At 46.3% G+C, this 15,535-nt stretch overlaps 1 protein-coding gene across 2 annotated transcripts in view; it reads right to left on the bottom strand.

The window, feature by feature from the left end:
* Nucleotides 1-15,204, bottom strand: part of ATP2B1 (ATPase plasma membrane Ca2+ transporting 1) — a 66,802-nt gene extending 51,598 nt beyond the window's left edge. Inside the window, exon 1 of one of the 2 annotated variants that reach the window (XM_082309034.1) lies at nt 15,147-15,204. The gene's annotated coding sequence lies outside the window, so the exon portion shown is untranslated. Of the gene's footprint in view, nt 1-14,815; nt 14,914-15,146 lie in introns of those variants that run through there. The other variant, XM_082309033.1, reaches the window with a different exon arrangement.
* Nucleotides 15,205-15,535: the final 331 nt, after the last annotated feature.

Genomic DNA, 15,535 nt, shown 5'->3' with positions numbered 1-15,535 from the left:
ACTCCTGCTACAGGAGCCGGATTTTTGCACATATATCCATTCCTACTGAAATCTTTCCCACTAACCAAAACAGCATGAAACTGAGGTCATGGTTGTGGGTTTTGGGTTTGTTGGGTTTTTTTGTGTTTTTGTTTTTGTTTTTGTTTTGGGGGAGGGGGGGAATCTTATTTTGTTGGTATTTGAGCACAGTTTAGAGCAGTTATCTAATTAAAGGAACTCAGCAATGTGATCAGTGTACACTCAGAGTCCAGAATCAAACCAAGTGTAAAGGAACAAATTTAGGCAGTTACATAGCTGTCTGTCAAAACCACAATCTAGTTTGAGGCATGATGCTTTATGCACATAATTAAGACTAAACAGCTTTTGAGACAGCTTTCTTCCTTAAAACTCAAGAAGTAGGTCCTTACTAAAGCATTACCTTGTTGTTGAGCAATTATTATTAAAATAAGCCATTAGCTGTCAAAAAGTATTTTTCACTGAGCAAATATTTTCAAGTATTTAAACAATTGCCTCACAGCAAAATTGCTCAAAGAAAGCCTAAACCAAGCTATTTTAAGCTACTTTATTATTTTAAGCTATTTTAAGATTAGAAATCTCCGACTCCTTAACTTGGAGGTTTCTAAAATACACTAGGGTTTCCTAGAAAAATGGAAGCATTTCCCTGTGCACTAAGAATCCTCAGCTGTTCTTGCTTGACAAGATTAGGGTTCAAGGCAGGCATTGCTAAGCTAAATTTTATGGCCTATATTATGCAGGTCCGAAAGCTTTGGTTTACTTGTCAACTAACATTAACATTATTAAAATACAACTTTGGACATTAAAACAAAGATTATTGAGCATGGTAGTAATAACTCTAAATTCTGATCATAAGTAGAGGATATGCAAGTCATAGGGCTAAACTTCAAGACCTTAATCCACACTAGCATGCTCAAAGGGAAAAACTGGAAGAGCAGGATATTTGGTAGGGGAAACACACTCGCTGTGAGAGGAAGACTTGTTCTATCCTTTGTGTGAACGCCTGGGCAACTGCCTGTTTTCATACAGCCAAGCAGTCCCTTTTCAGTACAGCAATGCCTAAAGACATCTGCAGACAGCCACAGGTATACCCAAAGAGAAATCTAACAGGAGGGACGACAGAGTGTTTGGCTGCACTGAATTCTTAAATCAGGTTTGCACAGTAGTCTTACCATTTGAAAATATTTGACAGTCATGAATTATACAAGCAAATGTCTGGACAAAAGACTGCGCTTTCCAGGAAATGCACCTTGAGGGCATGAAAAGCCAGTAAACATCCTCAGACTTAGCAACCAGAAGTCAGGCTCTCCACATCACAAGGCTCAGGGGTTCTTGTTCAGAGATATCCTGAACTTTTGAGCAAATGCTAAAATGGCGGTCTGGCTTGTTATTCCACTTATCCAGCTTCAGACCAGTTACTGACCAGTATAGCAGGGTAGGCTACTCTTTCAGTCCTCCGAAACTGTTAAACCATCCCTAAATTCCAGAGAGCAAAAATAGAATACTAGTATAATAGAGTAATAGTATCAGAAAACAAGAAAACAGAATGAACTGCATCGGCATGTAAAGATGTTCATTGACTTCCAAGAGCAATTGGTTTGATTATGTACACAACACTTATCTATAGCAAGACCTCATTCAAGGCCTTAACTTCTTCCATTCTGGCTGAGAATTTTTAAATCAGATATCTCTTCACATAGGAAGAAACTAGTAATCTCAGAATAAGCAAATAAATGTACAAAGCACTGTATTTTATGGAAGGATATAAGTTCTCTTCCCTGTGGAAGGCTTCCAGATATCATACCTCTTTATGTATATATAGCACACAATACCTATAAAAATAGGACTCAGATGTACGACTAGATGCACAAGTATTTGGTATCTTAATTTGGATAGCCCCATCCAATCATTGATACACAAAAACAGACCAGACTACAATTACAAAGGTATATACAACACCAGTGTTTACCATTATAGCGGGAGATAGCATCTGAGACACCTGATTAGCTTTCAGTAAGTATTTGTTGACCCATTTTTCAGGAAAATCCCTCTTCCATTCATTAAACTGTTCTTAACTCAGAATTTCACACAGGCATATTTGTAAGAGGTGCTACTTGACTATTTAAACTCATGAAAGCTATTTTTGCAGAGCCAGCAGAGGGAGTACAGACATCATTTTACTTATCAGCTGTGGAAAAGATACCTTGTTAGAAACCACTAAAAGAGCTGCGGCTGCAAACCTAATGCGGTTAGTTTAAAGCATGCCAAGAACTTCCTCAGACTTTCACAGACATGTATGTCAATGGCCAGTAGAGTTGGTGTTTTATTTCTGGTCTCCAGCCAGCAGTAACATCTCAAAGTCTCGTATCTGACAAAAATGGCAGGATCAACTCTAACAGTACTAACAAGTACCGTAAGCCTGATGCTTCATATGCCAAAAAAAAAAAAAGTTCTATAGCTAGGCTTCAAGCTAGTCAACAGTTTTTATTCCTATGGATTCTGCTGTTTCTCAATTTCAGAAAAGCTAAATGCTTTTCGTTGTTTATTTCTTAAAAAGCAGCTTCACCTGGATTTCAAAAAGTTGAGAAACTCAGAGTTTAAGACAACACACTAGCAAAGGAGCTGGGAAGGTACAGCGCAGCGTTGGACTGAAAGGTAACAAACAGCTAACCTTTCTGCTGGCCTTCGCAGAGGCACGCACCTACTGGCAAATCTGGTTTTACACATCCTCTGAGGCAAGAGCTCTGCTGCTTTATTTAGCATTTCCATTGATCAGTCTGCTTCGGAGTTGGCAATTACAACTGAACAGTGTTGACACAGCGGACACTGTGGAAACAGTCTGAAAGAGGAACAAGCTTTAAGCAGACAGACTGATAGCTTTTTGCCACCTCATGGAGGTGAACACTAAGCTCTAGGCCAACATGAGACAACATACCTTTCAGGCAAAAACTCCAGAGACACGCCTTGCTTGTTTACACTGCAAAATTTTGACAAGATTTTTATTTTTTTTTTTTAAGTAAAGTTGTTGGTAAGAGGCTAAGCTAAGACAAAATACTGTTCTTGCCAATCTTAAGAATTTATCATATTATTTTATTGGGTGGCTATTTCTAACTTTCACTATTTAAAAATTTGTATTATGAAAACCTCACACAAACGTGATGAGCTCCTTAGTCTCAGAGCAGCAAAACACTCTCCTCCCCCCAAAGAAGATAAATTTCAGTCCTCTTAAACTTCACATGAACTTTAAAAAGCTTTGACAGCTTGAATCATTAGATTTTGATTACTACCTACTCAAGAAGAAGAATGCGCCTGTAGCTATGGAATTTAGCATTCGCTTGTTTCAAGTTTTGAAAATAGAAGAACCACCCTTTGGCAAGTTAGATGGCTGCTTCTGCTCCCCATTTCCTACAGGAGAGCGATGTTCACTTCCCAGCTTCATTTTCCCATAGTAGGTTCACTAAATGAATAAGTCAAAGTGGGTCAAACTGGTTCCCATCTTACAGAGCTTGCTTACAGTTAAATACTGTATAGCTTCACCCCAGCACAGGCGAAGACCACCTCGTGGTTTTTCTTTCAAAATTCAGGGCTCCAGCACCCTTTCCTCTTTGCGTGCTGTACCCGTCTAGTTCCCAGGACTCCGGCCAGGCTGCTAAATACACTTTATGTAGGGCAACCATGGCAGGAAAAGCCCTGCCTCTTCCATCACAAACACAGTGATGCCCAAGTATCAGGATCCGTCCCAAGCACTCTGATCATTCCTGCCCTTCCCTGAATAATTGCTGTCTCTTGTGACAACAGTGAAGTTTCTGCAGATACATAAGAAGCTGATCCAGAGAGGAAAAATGTTGTTTTCAGGCAGACTGGTTAGCTACCCAGACTCACCACACAGATAATCCAACACCAGTGCCAACTCAAAATAGGACACAGAACCTGCCTGAGTCAATGTGAAACCATACTTGCAGGAAAGGCGCATTTTTCAAAAGACATGACTGAATTTATGACTATGAAGTCACAAAAAGGTGGTATAAGCAAGGTGAATGCCAAAAGTTCACATAGCAATTCATTGGTTGGGTACGATACTACAAATCTAATTCATCCTGCAACTGGAATCTCATTAAGCTCCCAAATAATTTAGTATCTTTCATAATAATAATTTGGCATCTTAGCTTTTTGTTCCTTTCAAGTCTTCCCTTTTCTAGTTTAAAAAAGTATCTCACTGACAGCTGAGTGTACTTCACTTAAAGCTGCTGTATTAGTCCTAAAAGAATGTGAACTTATTAATAGCATATATTTATGTTTATAATACCCTTTATATTTGAGAGTTAAAACATGCGATCCATTTATATGGAATAGGTAGGGTGGTGAAAGCACTGAAAGGCCCCTTGAAACATGAGTATGTTTGGAGCACTTGGATAAGTTTCTACAAAAAATTCCACAGAATTTTACACTTTTAAAATTACTACAGCTGCCTTTAAGGATCTATGGAGGTTTGTTATCTCAGTTTTTAACCTGAAAAGCCTAAGACCTTACATTCAGTATACAGCTGAACAATTAATGATTCCAGTATTAATCACTCCCCAAGTTTTAGTACTGCAATAATTAGTGATAGACAGCGTGCAGCAGATGCAAAAACTTTTTTAGAAGGCAATGCTGAAGTTGTGCTCTTCCCCATCCCCTTCTCCTCTCACTACCTGGAGGTCCTGTCTGAAGTTCTGAAGCCTGTTTGCATTCCACAGGTTAAAACTTGACATTCCTCCCATCACATGTGAGATTCACCTGACCAAAAGGTAACACCTATATCTAATGAGGGCACTTTAGGCTTTTTTTTTTTTTAATAGGAAATGGATAAATTATAACTTCTCTGCCAAAAGATTAAATTTAGCCACCTAGGACCCGATGTAAAACAGTCACATGGATCTCATCTTAGATATGCTTGTGTCTCTTCAAGAACAGAAGAGGCCCACAGTGACGAGTTTCAGTTTTTAAGATGCTTATGTAAGCAGCCAGGATTGCACTGCTGAAGTTAAGCGCAGTCGGCTGGGCTGAACTCTCATATCAAGCAGCTGCACCACCATGTCAGAGCAGGCACACGAAGGAGAAGGATGTGGTTTCACAGTTAGTTTAGGAATATCCGAGCCTACGCTACTGCCAGAAGGTGCAGTCCTGTGCCCTGGCTTGTGCCAGCACTGACGCTCACCTGACCACAAGGTCAGGGGACAGCCCTAGATGAGAACCGGTGACAAGGAAGACAGCAGCAACGCCGGCGGTAACTCCTGAAGGTCACATGGGTGACTGGGACTGTCCCCCTCCAGCACAGCACAGGCTTCACCAGCTCAAGTCAATCATGAAAGCTCTTCTGCTCACCCCCATGTTCATCCTGGGAAAAAGAGGAGCCTGGCTGCATCGTCCCTGTGAAGCCCTACTGAAGACTGTTACCAGGGTCCCTTCCTTATCCTTCTCCTTTCCAGGTCAAGCAAAGCCACCTCACTCAATCTCTCCCCACACACCACAGGACGGCCCCTAACCAGCTTAGTGACCCTCTGCCGGCCTCCTTCTGTCAGCAGAGTGCAGAACAGGACATTATTTTGGATGCAGGCTCATGAGCACGATGGAGGGCAATAACCCACTGGCCACGCTCTTGCTAATGCAGCCCAGCATGGGCTAGTCCTCACCAGCACAGGAGCACCCCACTGCTGACTCAGGCTCCCCCATCCAGCAGGGTGGCTGAGACCTTTCCTACAGACCTCCTCCTCCAACCCCACCGTGGGGGGACAGGCGCCAGGCAGCCGGAACAGCCCCAGCTTTCCTGTTCACCCTCACCCCCAGGGATCCAGACCACCCGGCAGCCCTACCACCACAATCCAGCACCAGACACACATTGCCATTTCCAGCTACTGCCAACCCTCGCAGTGAAGAGGAAAGCCCTTCAGTATTGTTTTTACTTTGACAGCTCAGTAATGCTCAGGAGTGGCCTTTGGCAACTCCCGTCAGCAGCTTGAAACAGGCCTGTTTTATCATCACTGCCTCAAAGAAACATGTATTTACTTTGTCCAGTTCAAAGTATTTTGCCTGTGGTTATATATATAGCTTTATTCTCCATATTCATTTCTCTAGCTTTCGATTTGACAGTAGAGTGAGAACATAAAACTTTGAGCCTATGCAAATTCAGCGTTTCAGTTTTGGAGTAAGTAGTCCACTTATCTAAACGTTACCAGAGTATCTTCCCAGAAAATATACAGTAATCCCCTCAAGTATCCACCCCCTGTATTTTTCCATCTGGTAAACTGATTTCCTGTGCTTTGAGGTAGCTTAAGTTCACACCGCAGCTTTAGGGTGTCAGACCTTGCATAACCAAGACAACCTTTTCTGAGTGGTTTTGGTAAGATGGTTTGAGATGCTGCTGTCCAGTGCCCAGCAACGCCAGGATCAACAAGGAAAAAACAAAGCCACATGTGAATTGTTCACTCAAAAGCAGACAGTATCCTTAGTATGTACCACTGCTTTATATGCTGTTATTTCATTTTTGAAAGTGCGTGTTCGTACTAAAGCTCTTTCAGAAGGTTCCTGTAACCGGGCACGCACCATGAGCGGCTGTCTCCATCTGAGGGATAGCTCCACTAGTAGTGCCTCCACTAACAGAAACCAACTAACATGGAAAAAAAAAAACAAAACAAAACAAACAAAAACAAACCCAAAAGGCAAGAGACCATGCTTTTCTCAAATCCTAGATAATTTAGTGGTTTATTACCAAATCCCTTTCAACTTGCTTTAGAAATACAGATCCAGTTTAGAAACAAGCCCCTAGATCTGCAGTCACCACAGCCAGATCCACCTAATACCAAAACACACATCTGAAATCAGACTTTGTGAAGACATTAAGACATTTCACTATGCAAAGCAAGCTCTTTGCAGAATGTGAAAATCAGTCGCTGTTAGCTACATGGATTTCAGAGCTGAAATAGGTGAACACAAGCTGAAGTGATTTGAGTTGTTAATAAAGCAGAAGTAAAGCAGTTGTGCTAGCAGTGGTAGAGCACCTTACCTTCCCTACCCTCCCCAGCTGTCAGTCTCCAGCTTCTCAGCTATGTGCATTTGAAAGCCGTCTGGCACAGATCCTGCCAGACAGTTTAAATCATTTCATGTTTCACACAACCTCACCGGAGTGAGGATGCTAGACATTGCTCTAATTTAAGTATTGATTTGCATTGTATTCCATAGGCTTCATGAAGTTTTGCACCAGCTTCCCTTCTGAGTGAAAAAAAATGGGCAGACCCAAGAGATGTCAAGCAATTTCAAGTGCAGTATCAACAGTGAAAGCAGTAGCACCTAGATGGAAGTGAAAAAACTCCTGCTCAATATACATATTAAGATCCTGCTTTAGTCTCTACCATACCTAAATAGCCAGGAGAGGTTCAAAAATACCACCCTTTCTCAGATAATTTAAGGGCGAACCATACTTGCCATCTTTTCTACCCATTTCTTATTACTATCTATCTCCTCAGTCTTCTCTAAGTAAAAACCTCAGAAAGCAAGTCTGGACGCACAATACAACAAGCAGTTTTTCATTTACTCCACTGCAGTATCAGAAACCACCTAGGCATACAGCTAACGTGTTGTAATATTCTTTAATATTGTACTTAGTGCAAAGATCTTTACGGAGAGATCCAAATAACCTTTTCTGGAAAGCCATTAGTTGAAGGCTGGCAATCAAACTACTTTCCAAACTACTGTCAGAACAGTAACTTCAAGTTCTTCTATACGAAAAGGTTAATGCTCTATAGGAAACGGTTTCACCTGACAACCGCACAAGGAGGAACGTTCCCACAGCACCGATCCGAAGACTCGTGCTGCTTCCCTTACGTGAGCCTCACCTCTCGCCTTGGAGAGCCCAGTCTGTGCACAAGGACTGTGTAACACAAATCACCTACTGGGACAGCAAGTCAAAGGAGCAGAGGTGGCACAAAGGATGGGGGAGTATTGAGCAGCCCAGGGCAGGGTGGAAATGAAAGTAGCTGTCTGGCCTTCTCAGCCACCCCATGAAACTTCCCAGTCACAGAGACAAGCCAAAGAGGCCAGTACAAATGAGGCTGTCTCGCTGTCCTCACAGTCTCTTGGATTATGCTGATCAACACAGAATCTTCAGAAGGTCATGACAGAAGTGTGCCATAACTCTGGAATATTAAAAAAAGCAATCAATCAAACATCTTCTATTAACAGAAGCAACTAGCAAGTCTTTTGATCAGGACTTAAAAGACTCCCACCTCTTGAAACACCTACCATAAAAAAAAAAAAATGTTTTCCAAGCTTTTGGAGAGTCCCTGTGGCCATCCTCTTAACTCTTTATAATATTCTACATGTATTCCTAAAAAAAGTTTACAGTAGCTACAAAACTTCTGCACTGCTACTGGCCAAGCTCCTTATTTCACTGAAGAGCACAGCACTACAGCTATTTCTTTCTATAGTGGAAGAACTCCATCAAACACAGCTAATGTCTCTTCTTCCTCCCTTCCCCATACAGAGCTATCAGTTCGTTTTGACTTGTTTTAAATCCAGATAGATATTCTGATCTGATTCGCAGATGAAGGTTTTTTTGTTTGGTTCGTTGGGGTTTGTTGGGTTTTTTGGGGTTTTTTTTGTGTGGTTTTTTTTTTGTTTTGTTTTGTTTTTTTTTTTAAGAGATCTGTTATGCAAGACCAAAGATGTCTTGATTTCATTAGAAATGCAGTAGTTCAGGAAGCCAAAGTACACACCGCAAGCAACACATCCTTGTATTTGCGTAGAAACAGAAGCAATCCTGGAAGAGCCACGTGGACAAGCTGCCAGTCACTTGTCAAATAGCAAGTGCAAAACAGGTTGTGTGATCTCTGTGTAAGGGCACATCTGTAACACTCCAGCAAAAAGAGCACTTGATTTTTCTTCCACTAGTGCATGTATTGTGAAGGTGATTAAGATCATCTTGGTTTCAAAATCTTAAAATGAATACGAAACCTTGAGTTTCAATGAAGATGCAAGACAAGCAGAAAACAAGCACACACCGCTGTGAACGTTGGGTCGAGTCTGAGGAAGTTAAGATACTTGCTTAAACCAAGAATGCCTGAATCATCTTTTCTGCCTTGAGAAGGGGTTTGTCACTATCACCTATGCAGAGTACAGTACATCCCGGGCCTCCTCTTCGTAGACCAGACACTGTACACCAAGTGGTCAGAACCCAATAGTGTTGTATTCCCTGCTGCCACCTTATCTTTCTGTGAATATAAGGGCACAAGTAAGGGTAGCAGATTACAAGTGATAGACTCCGCAGAAGTGTGTTTCAAGAACACGGTGTTTCCTGTGCTCACTGGGAATTAAGGCAGCATCCAGCTTGTAAGCAATATTAAAAAAACCTGAGACATGGTGAACTTCAGTGATCTGCATAAGTGGGAAGCCACGCAGGAACTTGCCTAGCTCTCTTCCTTCTCCAAAGCAGTATCAGAAACAGCCTGCAATAAGCCAACACTACCCCGAGCGTGAGACACCAGTCATGTTCTAAGTGGCAAAACCAGCCAGACTTAGTGGCCAGCACCAAAGCTCATCAACTCTGTCATCCTCAAAATGTATCCATGTACTCCTTAACTGCACAGTATGGTTGCCAACAGCAGTAAGGGCAGGGTATACCCTGTTCTTCAGTCCATTTCCCTCCAAAGGCAGTGCAGATGTTCTTTGTCTTGTAACATGCTGTTACATCTTACCTCTTACTGGACAAAAAGAATTTGGATTTATTTTCAGAGCTATTTCTGGCTTTTTTTTTTTTTTAAATGCCTCCTACATTTTCTTTGCATTTCTTCTCCCACCAGACCTTTGAAATACCAACTGAGAAAGCCTCATGCCTACTTTGCAATTCACCAAAATTAAACTAATAACACCTCCTGCTGTCATCTGTCAGTTAGAATAAGATTTATAAGTGGCAGCAGAAACCACTTTCATAATGTTTACTGGAATATGAATAGCCTGAACAGGCAGATCTCTCAAATTCACTGTTCATACCAAGTGAAACCTGTCATGAAAACTACTAACTCATTTTTATGAACTGTATTCGAAAGCCTGATAATTTAGAAATAAAAGACAAACTGGACAATACCATGCACTTGTGTTAAAATTACATTTGGTGTGAAGAGATGCAACTGTTCCAAGATGGGTTAGTCTAATTTTTTGCCTGTTGATTTCATTGCACGTGGTACCACCCAGAAATCCTCCTTCTGTACTGCTTATTATCATTGCTTCCATCTTCTGTATGCAGCTGCCCTGTTTCAGAGATGCTGAACACATTTTTAGTTTTTACATGCAGATACAAATGTTTGGTGGGCTTCACAAACAAAAAAAAAAATCATTCTTTCCTTATTTTTTATCACTCTGTTGTGCAATTAGTGAATACAGTCTTTTCCGCTGTTTGAAGCCGAAGCCAAGAGAAAACTAACATTAGTGACAGTTATTTAAATTGAAGAAATCCAAATCTAAAGACAAGCCATTTTGAGTTAGATTAGTAATTCTTAATGCTTGTGAGAAATACCCAACCTCTACGTAAATCATCATAGGTTCACTTTTCTTTTTCAAACAAGCAACAGTATCACCTCATGTCCGCTGCCCTCCTTGTTCTTCAATCAGTTAACTTTGTAAGGAGAAATAAAAATGATGCCTTCAAGAGAAAATTCAACAGGTTTGAATAAAAAAAATAAACCTACTTGACACTGTTGCACACACTATAGCAAGCCAGTAGACAGAGCTAATCTTAGCTTTTTAGACACAATACTGCAACCCCTAGATTTTATCTAATTTTTAATTAAAATACTCTACCGAGAAAGATCATTATCTCCTGAACAGCAACTTTTAACAAGTTTTGTTATTATTATTCATTTTAAGACAAGTTGAGAATACCGAAGAGTACAAATTTAAGAATATTACTGCAATTTTATTGATCTTTCCGAGAAAAGTAAGCATGCATTTCGGTAACGAAATCTCCTATAAATTCAAGTAGTCTTCCTTATCTCTCAAAAGATATTTACATTTAAATGCCCTGGGCTAATCATGGCTGTTCATTATTCTGCATTAGATTAAATTCTGCTAACTGAAAGCTGACTTCAATTCTGAGCGAAATACGCATCCTCATTGCACTAGTGTTATTTTCCCTTTAAAAACAGAAGAGAACGTATATTAAAATAAACAGTTCAAACACTGAAAGACATCACTGAGGTCACATTTCAGCCGTAAAGAATGCTCAGTGCCATTAATATTTAGTCTACCTTAATGGAAGAAATTTGAGTTAGAAGATACTTCAGGTTATCTTGTCCACCCTTATGTCAAGGGAGACTTGCTTGCTATGGCAAGTCCATTTTGAACTTGTCAGTTGATATTGAGTTCTCAGCTCTAAAATCTTAAATGTTGGGAAAGTTAATTCTTCCGAAGCATCCATTTTTGAGGTGGCTTCAGCAGATCCAACCTACGTTTCTTCCTTCTTAATATCTTCATCTTATGACTGTCTCCAGTTTATCATATTATTCTTTTCTGAATAAACTCAAACAGGGGGAAAAAAAAAAAAGTAATTACTGGACCTTCATGACTGTGAGCTGCAGGACATTTACATGCTTCTCAGCTTCCTGTTAAGCTTCCACAACATAGAGTTTAGAGGTTCTCAATTTTAACAGCTGACAGAAGTTCTCTATATTGCAGTCCCTGAAAGAGCCACTTTCTAAATGAGATTTTAACGTTAGACTGCAGAGCATTTTAATTGGCAGGACCACTCACAGATTATTAGCTGATTGTGTATTACATGAATGGGGATCCTTTGCTTATATCATTATCTGTATGTAATGCAACTTTGTAAGAAACCAATACACAGTTTACCCAATGCTAATGTGACACTAGTCTGCTTTCTGCTTTAAGTTCCCAAACACATCTGCTTAATATGCAATAGTGAGTCACTGTATGTGTGCATACAGAGTACAGTCACAATTCCCTTTAAAATTAGTTTTGACTTGTATCATTTTAGTTATCTACATCACAAGTATCATTTTTCTTTGAATGAAGTACTAATGTTGCAATTCAGCACCGAGATAGCAACACTGACTGGGAAAACCTTCAAGTATTTGTACACAACACAGGATCCCTTTTTTTCTTCAGATAACCCAACCTGGGTGGGTTACCATAATGAACAGAAAGAGCAGCAATACACCAAACAATCCAACAGTGCTGTTCCAGACCAAAAATTTCACATTAAAGTGTACGAGTTTTTTTTTCCTCGCTGAATTCAGTGACCACTTTTTCCACTGACACCGAGAGAGTTTCCATTCATTATGCCATAAGTATTAAAGTCCTAGTACATTGGAAGCTATTCCTGTGAAAAGAGCCAATAGTTCAAAGATACACAAGTTTACTTCTGTTGGAATTCACGATCTGTGGTGGTTGGAACAAATCCTTGAAAAGCTCCAACAAACAGGCAAAAAAAAAAAAAATGGCACCAGCTATAGTTACTACCTTCTGAATACACTGTATGATGAACCAAGGAGTTGGCAAGTTATTTAGCCAAGATATTTTTGAGCACCTAAAAACACTATTTCAACTCAAATTCATTAGGAACTATGAGTGTTTTAAAGATGCAACAGCTTTTGGACAGGCGGTGGTTTTCCAAAGGCATGCTCTACTTCACCCCCAGCAAGACAACACTGCCAGTCGCTAATGATGCAAGACATGTTTCACAGGTACATTTGGCTTGGGATTTCGCTTCCAAGAAGGGACATGTTAAGGGTCACGATTTGAATATTCACCTAGCTAGTCACCCCTCAGATACTGTTAAGCCAGATACCAATGCAAACACATGCTCAGAAGGATAGTTTAAGACAAGGCACAAGGTATTATCACCAGTTCCTTTTGAACAGACCTTGAGAAGAAAGCCTCAACACCTGAAGTTACAAATTTAAGAATGCCATACGTAATAGATATTTAAGGATTTCTGTAATGGGGACCTTAAAATGACAAGAAAAAAAGCCCACGAAATATTGTTACTGTGCATGTTTCTCCCCCCCCCCCCCCCCATGCAGTTTAAAAAGTAAAACGTAAAAATACATTTAAATATTCATAAGGATTTATGTCGAGTGTGGAACACGCATAGCACTGCACAGACTCCTATGACAGCTGTGCAAACAGGTTGCCCCTCAGGTTGAAAAACCTGGGACAGACTCACCCACAGCTCCCGATTTCCAAACGCCTCTCGGGGCTCAGGCCAACACCCCCACCCCTCCGGCAGCCACCACTCGCTCCGCCGGACGCCGCGCGGGAAGAAACGCTGCCGAAGAGCAGGCTACCACCTCTACCCGTCAGCTTTCCAGGAGACCTTCCTCCCGAAATCCTAAATCCTTCCGACCTCAGCCCTCTTCCGACAGCCCGAGGGGCTCGGCGGGAAGCCCGGGCAGACGGCGGCGCGGCCACCCGCCCTCCCGCCCCGCTCCACCGTGAGCGGCGAGCGCTCCCTCCCGCGCCCGGCAGCGGCCAGCCATCCCCCGGCGGAGGCTCCGGCCCGCTCCCAAACTCACGTGGTGCCACATCCAAAGGTTACACGCACCGCCGGGACGAGGATGACACCGCCGCCGTTAGAAGCGCTTCCCACCGCCGAGCGGCCCCGCGCGGGTCCGCCCTCACCCGCGGCGCGACCCCCCCGAGAGCTTCCCGCTCCCGGCCCCCGAAGGGGCGCCGCATCCCCTCCCGGCCCGCGCCGGTCGATGAGCAGCCCGGCCAGGCATCGATAAATCAAAACAGCCCGCCCGCTCCGACGGAGAGCGGCGTACGACCCAGCCGCGGCCAAGAACACCGCCCCGGGGGCGCGGCGGGCGGGCGAGGGAGGGAGGAGGAGGCGGCGGGGGAGGCTGCGCGAGTGCGGGTGCCGGGCTCCCGGCCCCCGCGGGGCGGCGGAGAGGCGCCCGGGATGTCGGTGTCGTGCAGCCGCAGCGGGCTAATCCCGGCTACTTAACCCGGCGGGCGGCGGGGGCTGAGCACCACCTCAATCCGCGGCGTGTGCGCGCCCGCCCGCCCGCCGGGGGCTGCGGGGCCGCGGCGTGCCGGCCCTGCCCGGCCGCGGGCTCGGCGGCGGGGCGGCGGCGCCGCGCCCGGCGGCTGCGCTCCCGCGGAGGCTCAGCCCCGCATCCGCTGCCCTCAAGGTCACGCCGCGCCCCGGCTGAAAGGCGGCGGCCAGGTGCGCGCCCCGGTTACCTGCGGCGAAAACCGGCGAAAGCCTGGGAGCGCGGCACCCGGCCCCGCCGGCGGCCCCGCCGCCGCGGCCGCCCCGCTGCACCAGCCGCGCCGCCCGCCGCCTCCCCGGGCGAGCCCGGCCACGGCCCGCAGCCCCGCGGCGGGAGCGGAGCAATGCTGCACCTGCCGCCGCGCCGCTGCCCGCCCCGGCCAGCCGGGGGGAGATCCGCCCCAAGCCGCCGCCGTGCTTACCTCGGCGCCGCGGGGCCGACCCCGCCGCCGCCCAGCCGCCAGCCGGGGGCCGGGACGAGGCGCCCGTGAACCTGCCGCCGCCCGCTCGCCGAGCGCACAAGGTCCCCGCGCTCCCCGCCCTGCCCACGGCCGGCCGGCCCCGCCGCGCCGCCCCCGCCCTGCGGCCGCGGGAGGAGGGAGGAGGGCGGGAGAGGGGGCGGGGGGGAAGCGGCGACCGAATTGGGGAGGGACGGAGGGAGGGAGGGGGCACCGGCGCGGGGAGAGCCGGGGGAGGAGGAGGAGGAGGAGGAAGGAGGGGGGGCGCGGACCGCCCGCCCCGCCCCCGTCGCCTCACCGGCAGGAACCAGCGATTCGCCCTCCTCGCGGGCGCTCCCGCCGCCGCCGCCGCTGCCGCCGCCGCTCCCCGGGGGCCGCCCGCCTCCTTCCCCCCGCACGCACCGGGCAGCGCCGAGCGCGCCGCCGAGCCCCAGCGCCGCAGAGCAACCGCTACAGGAGCCGGGCGCCGCCGGGCGCCACCGGGCAGGGCGGGGCGGGGCGGAGCGCAGCGATCCGCCCGCCTCCCGCCGCCTCCTCCTCCTCCGCCCGCCGCGGTCACTCACTTGTTCGCTCCCGCCGCCCCCGCCCCTGCCGGCGCCGCGGCCGCCGGTCCCCGCCGCCCCCCTCACCGCCTGCGGGGCGCCGGTCACGTGACGGGGGCCCCTCGCGCGGCCGGGGAAGGGGGGTCCCGACGTGCGGCGTCTTCAATGGGGGAGGAGGAGGCGGGGCTGCGATAGGCACGGCGCCTGCGGGGGCGTGGCCCCGCGCCTCTCCCCGCCCCCCGCCGCCGCCACTGGCGGGCGGGAGGCTGACGCGCTTGTTTCCATGACGTCGGTGGGCGGGGCCGCGGCGTTTGATGGAGCCCGGCGGGCTTCGGGGGTCGGTGACTTTGCCACGAGCGGCTCCCGCGGGGCGGGGCGGGGCGGCGTGTCCCCTCCCCTCCCGTCCCGTCCCGTCCCGTCCCGTCCCGTCCCGTCCCCCCGCCCGTGGGTCGCGGGCCGGGGCCGGGGCGCTGCCT

Source organism: Platalea leucorodia, assembly GCF_965183815.1.
Source record: "Platalea leucorodia genome assembly, chromosome: 4".
Lineage (NCBI taxonomy): Eukaryota > Metazoa > Chordata > Aves > Pelecaniformes > Threskiornithidae > Platalea > Platalea leucorodia.
This window is presented reverse-complemented; position numbering and strand designations above follow the sequence as displayed.